This window comes from Hibiscus syriacus, unplaced genomic scaffold, assembly GCF_006381635.1.
Source record: "Hibiscus syriacus cultivar Baekdansim isolate YM2019G1 unplaced genomic scaffold, ASM638163v2 tig00006570_pilon, whole genome shotgun sequence".
NCBI classification, from domain to species: domain Eukaryota; kingdom Viridiplantae; phylum Streptophyta; class Magnoliopsida; order Malvales; family Malvaceae; genus Hibiscus; species Hibiscus syriacus.
The window spans coordinates 391,055-399,363 of record NW_024062102.1 but is presented as its reverse complement, the minus strand read 5'-3'; the positions used below and the strand labels follow the sequence as shown (position 1 = coordinate 399,363).

General features: G+C 39.3%; 1 non-coding gene across 1 annotated transcript; it reads left to right on the top strand.

The window, feature by feature from the left end:
- Positions 1-5,793: 5,793 nt before the first annotated feature.
- Positions 5,794-5,900, top strand: LOC120200853. The gene has a single exon (XR_005523607.1). It is a non-coding gene; the product is annotated as a small nucleolar RNA R71 (small nucleolar RNA).
- Positions 5,901-8,309: the final 2,409 nt, after the last annotated feature.

Sequence of the window (8,309 nt, the reverse complement as noted above, 5' to 3'; positions counted from 1 at the left end):
TCGTTTGATGCCCATTCCACTCAGTGTTTTCGAAACAAAGGTCCTCCAAGACCCCATGGTATGTGGTACTATCAACCTCCTCTTCGAACGTGGCATGCCCGTCTACTACATCCTGTAAATGAAAATATCGGTTAATCGCAGTGTGTGTAAAACGAATCTGCTTACCTCGGACGAAGATAGAGTGTTGGTTGGGCTTGGAAATATTCGCGTAGAACTCCTTAACCACCGAGGCATTTACCGAACCAGGATGATGGGCGAATTTCTTCCACTTGAGCGGTGTCATGATGTCCATAACATCGGGTCCAAAACCACCATCGATTTCCTCGGTAAAAAAAATCCTAACACAAAAAAGAGTTTTCGGTTCTTGAAGTTTTGGAACCAAGCCCTGGCCTCGTCATCTTCAAACTGTTGCCAAGCGGTAGTGTCAGTTGGAGCCGGTCTTGAACGCACCATTTTCGTGTGTGTATGAAGCAAGAAAAATGATAAAGAAAGAAACTTTTGAAAGCTTTAAAAACTTGGATATATTTTGGCTATGGAGAGAATAAGGGAAGAATATGAGTAAAAGAAAGTGAAAAAGTAAAAGTTAAAATGAAAGAGAAAAATTAATAAAGAAAGAGAAAAGAAAAAGTTAAAAATTTAAGAGGGAAAATGTGTGATAGGACAATTAAGAGAGTATTGAGTGGGTGGAGGGGGTTATGCGTGTATGGGGAAGGAAAAGAAAAAAAACTGCCGAAAGGTAATGATGGTGATAGGACAAGTCTGTGGAAAGAGAAAAAGAAATGTCAGAAATTAAATTAAATAAAAAGAAACAAATCAAAAGAATATCTCTCCAATTAATGCATTGTCCTTTCCTCCCTTTGGTAACCGCTCCTTGCACGGTTTGCATCACTGTGGTCCCTACAAATCATATCAAAAATTAATTACAAAATGAAATAAAAATAAAAATAAAGAAAAACTTAAATTTTAAATTTTTATTTATGCACAGACTCAAATTCAATGCCGTGGCATCGAATTTTGGTTCTCCTCTGGGCACGCTTCAGTATCGTGCAGACGTCCATTGTAGGCTTTCAAACGCTGGCCATTGACCTTGAAGATCGTCCCATTGTCTATTCTCTTGATGTCAACAGCTCCATGGGGATAGACATAATGCACCTCAAATGGTCCTGACCATCGAGATTTGAGTTTCCCAGGAAAGAGTTTGAGTCTGGAGTTGTAAAGCAAGACTTGTTGCCCCTCATGAAAATGTCGTGGCATCAATTTCCGGTCATGCCACTTCTTGGTTTTCTCCTTGTATATCCGAGCATTCTTATATGCTTGTGCTATAAACTCTTCCATTTCGTTAAGTTTAAGTAATCTCTGCTCCCCAGCTAGTTGAGCATCGAAATTCAATCGCTTGATGGCCCAATAAGCTTTGTGTTCAAGCTCAACCGGGACATGACAAGCTTTACCATACACCAACTTAAAGGGTGACATCCCCAAAGGAGTCTTGATGTAGTTCTGTACACCCAAAGTACTTCATCCAACTTTGGTGACCAATTCTTACGCCTTGGGTTCACCAGTTTCTCTAAAATCTGCTTGGTCTCTCGATTAGATATCTCTGTTTGGCCATTTGTCTGCGGATGATATGCCGTGGCAATCTTATGTCGAACTCCATATCTCTTCAATGCCTTGGCAATCAACTTGTTATCAAAGTGGGTTCCCTCATCACTAATGATAGCACGAGGTACTCCAAACCGAATGAAAATATACTTGTGCAAAAACTTGAGTACGGTTTTGGAGTCATTCCTTGATGTTGCTATTGCTTCCACCCATTTTGACACATAATCCACAGCAAACAAGATATATAATTTTCCTTTAGAAGATGGGAATGGTCCCATGAAATCAATGCCCCACACATCAAACAGTTCTATCTCCAAAATATTTTGCAGCGGCATTTCATGTCGTCTGGAGATGTTTCCAGTCCGTTGGCAGCAATCACATCCTTTGTAAAATGCTTGGGCATCTTTAAACAGAGTTGGCCAGTAAAAGCCTGATTGCAGGACCTTAGCAGCAGTCATTGTTCCACCAAAATGGCCTCCAGTTGGGGCCGAATGACAATGGTACAAAATATCACTTTGTTCCTCTTCAGGTACACATCGTCTAATGAGCTGATCGGCATAATGCTTGAACAGATATGGCTCATCCCAAAAATAGTGCCTTGCATCATGCTTGAACTTCTTTTTAGCCTGACTATTCAAATCAAAAGGCACAATTCCACTAACAAGAAAATTAACAAGGTCAGCGTACCACGGGATTGCTGTGGCATATAAAATTTTCTCATCAGGAAATTCCTCTTGGATATCTATAGTGTCATGGCATTCAGAATTGTTCTCTAGCCTAGATAAGTGATCAACAACTTGATTTTCAGTTCCTTTTCTATCTACCACCTCTAAGTCAAATTCTTGCAAAAGTAAGATCCACCTAATAAGTCTAGGCTTGGCATCCTTTTTGTTCACTAAGTATTTTATAGCCGAATGATCAGTGTGAACAATAACTTTAGTGCCTATTAGGTAAAGTCTAAATTTATCAAAAGCAAATACCACGGCAAGTAATTCTTTCTCAGTGGTAGTGTAGTTTAATTGTGCTTCATTTAATGTGTGGCTAGAGTAATAAATAACATGAAACATTTTACCTCGGCGTTACCCCAGAACAACTCCTACGACATAATCGTTTGCATCACACATCAGCTCAAATGGAGATGTCTAATCGGGAGGGACTATAATGGGTGCCGAGATCAGTTGTTGTTTCAGCTCAGTAAATGTGCCGAGGCATAATTCGTCAAACACAAATGGTTGGTTTTGTTGAAGCAATGTGCACAAGGGCTTAGAAATCTTGGAGAAGTCTTTGATAAACCTTCTATAGAATCCAGTATGTCCAAGAAAACTTCTAATGCCCTTGACTGAAGTTGGTGGTGGTAACTTTTCAATCACTTCAATCTTCGCCTTATCAACCTCAATACCCTTGTGAGAAATTTTGTGGCCTAATACAATGCCTTCAGTCACCATGAAGTGACATTTTCCCAATTTAAGACCAACTCAGCCTCCTCGCATCTCTTGATAACTTTTGCTAAATTGTCAAGGCATCGTTCAAAATTGTCCCCACAAACAGAAAAGTCATCCATGAAAATCTCCAGAAAATCCTCAACCATGTCTGAAAACATGGCTTGCATACAACGCTAAAATGTTGCAGGGCATTACAGAGTCCAAAAGGCATTCTCCTAAAGGAAAAAGTGCCATAGGGACAAGTAAATGTAGTCTTCTCCTGGTCTTCTGGTGCGATGGCAATTTGATTGTACCCCGAGTACCCATCCAAAAAGTAATAGAATGCTTTGTCGGCTAATCGATCCAACATTTAGTCGATGAAAGGTAGAGGAAAATGGTCCTTTTTTGTAGCTTTATTGAGTTTTCGATAGTCCATGCATATCATCCATCCGGTCACAGTGCGAGTGGGTAGTAGCTCATTATCTTCATTAGTAACCACCGTCATGCCTCTTTTCTTCGAAACACATTGGACAGGGCTCACCTATGAGCTATTTGAGATAGGGTAGATCACTACAGCATCGAGCCATTTCATAATTTCTTCATCACCACTTGCTTCATAACAGGGTTGAGTCTTCTTTGTGGTTCTATTGAATTGAGGTGGCAATCTTCCAACAGAATCTTGTGCATGCAGATCGTGGGACTGATGCCTTTCAAACCGACCATAGTCCAACCAATTGCTTTTTTATGCTGCATCAACACACTTAACAAACTTTGCTCTTGATTAGCAGTAAGGTTAGCGGAAATAATCACCGGTAAAGTCTCATCGCTACCTAAGTAAACATACTTAAGATGCCCTGGCAAAGTCTTAAGCTCTAGAGTGGGTGGATGCATTAATGAAGGCTTAGGAGGAATAAATTCATCAAAATTTAGAGGTTCAAAATTCATACCTGATCTAACTTGTAGTAAGCTAGATTCTTCCTCAAAAATTGGAAAGTTGTCGGACTCCACTAAGCTTTCATCATCCACCCAATATTCATTTTCTGCTAGCTGAATGAAATTGTTCTGGAAAAAATGTTCAGTCTCTTCTTCAATCACTGAGTTCAATTCAGAAATGCCTTGGCATTCTTCAGTGTCATCAACATATTTGAGCGTTCGAAAAACATTGACAATTACACACTGATCAGCCACTCTCATGGTGAGTTCACCTTTTTCACAGTCTATCAAGATACATCTAGTGGCTAGGAAAGGTCTTCCCAGAATGATTGGTGCCTTGGCATCAACTTCGCAGTCCAGAATTAAAAAATCGACTGGAAACACAAACTTATCCACCCTTACTATGACATGCTCGACTCTCCCTTCAGGTTTCACATGGGATCTGTCGGCAAGTTGTAAAATAACTGAGGTGGGTCTTTCATCTCCTATGCCAAGCTTCAATAATATCAATTTCGGTATTAAGTTGACACTTGAACCAAGATCACACAGTGCCTTTCCAATGAAATTAGCTCCAATTGAACAAGGAATAATGAAGATGCCCGGATCATTTCTCTTTGGTGGCAACTTACTCAATGAAGAACAAAATTTTGTTGCCGTGGCAACAGTCTCTACTTTCCTCTTCTTGGTACAGATTTCCTTCAGAAATTTAGCATACATCGGCATCTGTTCAACAGCTTCCAAGAGAGGTATATTGATATGGAGCTGATCAAGAATGTCCACGAACTTCTTGAACTGAACTTCATCATTATGCTTCTTCAATCTTTGTGGGAAGGGTGGGGGAGGACTAGCTTCCTTAGCTGCAGGAATAGAATTTGCTTTTGCCTTGGCATCAGAATCTGGTATCTTAGCAGAATTCTCCTCCTTGTCCTTCTCAGTAACTCTATCATCATGTATTTCAACTTCAGTAGTGGGATTAGAATCATCATGTTGTGGCCCACTATCCTTGACTTGTCGATTGATTTGTGTTCCACTCCTAAGAGTTAACACATTGCAGTGCTCTTTTCTAGGTGCTCTAATGACTTCAGTATCACTTGGAAAACGTCCTTGCTGACGCTCTTGCAATGCCGTAGCAATCTGACCAACTTGACCTTCCAAAGCTCTCAGAGACGATCTATGGCTTTGAAGTAAGGCGCCTTGACTATGAAGTAAAGCTCCTTGATTCTTAATTGAAGTAGAATGGTCTTGCAGTATTGTCTTCGTAGTGGATATGAACTCTTAAATTGTAGCTTCCAATGTGCTTGCTGAAGATGAAGCTCCTTTGTTGGCATTATGCCATGGCATAGCATTTTGGTAACCTTGAGGCTCATTGTGATTCTGTTGCCGAGTATGTTGATTAACATTGTGGGCTCCTTGATTTCCCCATGAAAAATTGGGATGCTAACGCCATCCAACATTATAAGTGTTAGAATAAGGATTGTTGTTGCCTCGATTGTAATTACCTACAAAGTTGATGGACTCGTGGTTGGTTGGACATTCGCTAGTTGCTTTCACTTCCTTCACATCAGTGGAACGTTATAAGTTCTTCAACATATTAGTGATGGCTGAGAGTTGAGCGGACACCGAATCCTTGGTATCTAACTCAAATGCTTCAGGTGTTCTCCTTCCACTCCTAAGCCTTGAGAAAGGAAATTGATAATCATTATTAGCAATTCTGTCCAAGATAGCAAACGCCTCAGTAAGTGATTTATCCAGTAATGTCCCATTTGTCGAGGCATCTAGTAACATCCTCGTGGGTGCATTGACTCCATTATAGAACATGACTACTTGAGTCCAATCATGAAAACCATGATTTGAACACTTTCGAAGCAAACTCTTGTAACGATCCCAACACTCACACATGGATTCGTCGTCGCCCTGGCAAAAAGATGATATTTCATTCCTTAGCTTCGTATTCATGTTTGGTGGGTTGTACCTCAATAAGAAACTCTTGCAAAGATTGGCCCATGATTCCATAGAACCGGCTGGTACACCACTCAACCAAGCCCTTGCTCGGTCACGCAATGAATACGGAAAAAGCTTTAATTTCAGAAAATCCTCATGCACTCCTTCTTGGCGAAAAGAATCACAAACTTCCAGAAAATTACGATGTGCTGGCTGGTATCTTCAGTTGGCATACCCCCAAACTGCCCAATATAATTCAACATGTTGAACATGACTGGTTTCAGCTCGAAATGTGCAGCTTGAATTTCAGGTGCCACAATCCCAGGATTCAAATCATCCAGCATCAGATTTAAGTGATCGCGAATAACGTGCGGCCTAACAACATGAGCAACATTGTCTAATGCCGCGGCATTATGATTTTCGTCATCCTGACCAATGCCTTGGTTTCCAATTTGATACATATTTCTTTGAGTACGTCTTCTTCTTCTAAAGAGTCTTTCAATCTCATGTTCTATTGGTTCCAAAGGCTCTTCAGAATTTCTTCTAGGCATACACTAGATAAACCTGAAAATAAAACAAAAATATCAAGTAAACTATACACAAATAAAAATTCAAAACAAAATAATATGCTCTGGCAAAACTAAATAACTTCAGGCTGCCAATCCCCGGCAACGGCGCCAAAAACTTGTTCGCGTGTTGTGAGTACTATAAATTATACGCAAATAATGTGCAAATATACACAATCGCTCAAGTAATATAATGATGAGTGAGTATCGTCTCCACAGGGATTGGGTGAAATTACAAAAGTCTAACCAAAGCAATGCACTATTCTATCTAAGTATAGTTAGTCTTGATATATACAATGTCACAACAATGTAAATGTGTATGCTGGTGGATATGGAGTGATTGTCTGATGGTGTAGCAAATGGAAATGCAATGGAAATGATGGATGTTTAATGTTGAGTATGGTGAAATGTCAAGGCAATGAAAAATGGTAAAAACAATAAATAAAAAGAGAATAGAATGTAAAGAAAATAATCCTCACGTGACAAGCTTCCAAGAGAATGAATGGTAGGGATTGATCTAAGGTTGCTAAACTTATTTCTCAAGTATATTTAAGCTACCTGGTCTTTACTTACTCGACAGAGCTTTCCTAAAGTGTTCAAAAGAACCTAACAAAATAGGATGCCAAGGCAACTGCTCTCACTCAACGATGTTGGCCAGCCTACCCTATTGATAAAGACACATTTTTTAGTAGTTGAAATCCTATCCTAGTCTCTTCCGAGATCTAAGGGATTAAGTTATAATATTCCTAGGCCGGTTCAAAGCCCCTTGAAAATACTATAACCCATTGTTTATGAGGATCTTATCTTGCGTTTCTTCCGAATGCTTACAAGTATTTTTAGTTTAGGATTCTTCCGAATACCTAACCTTCATCTAAGAAATGGACATTTCCATGCCTCTTACAAGCCTAGATGGTGAAACATTCATAAGCAAAGCAAATAAAGAACCAAAATAAACTTAAATACACCATTAAAAATAAAGTTCAAACAACCATTAAATCAACCACCACCAAATAAGTTAGTTCAAGGTGGGGTTCAAAATATCCAAACACAAAGTCATGAAAATATTTGTTCCAACAACCTACAAATAAATATAAAATAACAGTAAAAAGGGAAGTTGAGAAAATAAAAATAAAGGAATATCCCAAGGAAGAAGAAAGGAAAAAGAAAATAAAAATCTGATTTTTGCTACAGTATGCGTGTGTGTGAATCCTCTCTTCCTCTCTCCCATGAGGTGTCATATATAATAAAAAAATATCTAGGGGTAATGATGACATTGTTGGGTGCAAAATACCCCTCATACCCCTAGAATCACATGTTGAACGTGAATCTTATCCTCCAAGTGGCAGTGGTCCTCTGGCGGCTCTGGCAGGCGGTTACATCAGACCTTCACGTACAGAGACAGCTGTCCTTATGCAGAAATATCTTTTTTGTCTTTTTCTGCGCCAGAAATGCCGAGGCATTTCATTCTGCTTTAGCAACGTGTGATGCCGCGACATTGCTTCCCAAAGAATCCTTTTTCTTGCTATTCCCTGCACACCACAAACAAACTGCACCTTTCCCTCAAGCAGCACCATTAAGAAATAAAATAACACTACCACCACAAATGCAACTATATGATCCTAAAATGCCTAAAATGAGCTTTTAAACAAACAATAACTTAAGTGAAAAAGGCCTTAAAAGTAGCCTTTTTAGGAAGTTATCAAGTTAATTGCAAGGTCTAGGCATCTGATAATCATTTTCAAAATTATATTTATGCAGATTTAGATCAATCAAGGGAAAAACAAAGAAATATAAGTGAGTGCATATGCATAACATGATTATTGCAGTGTATCCAGTTATAGACTTGTGA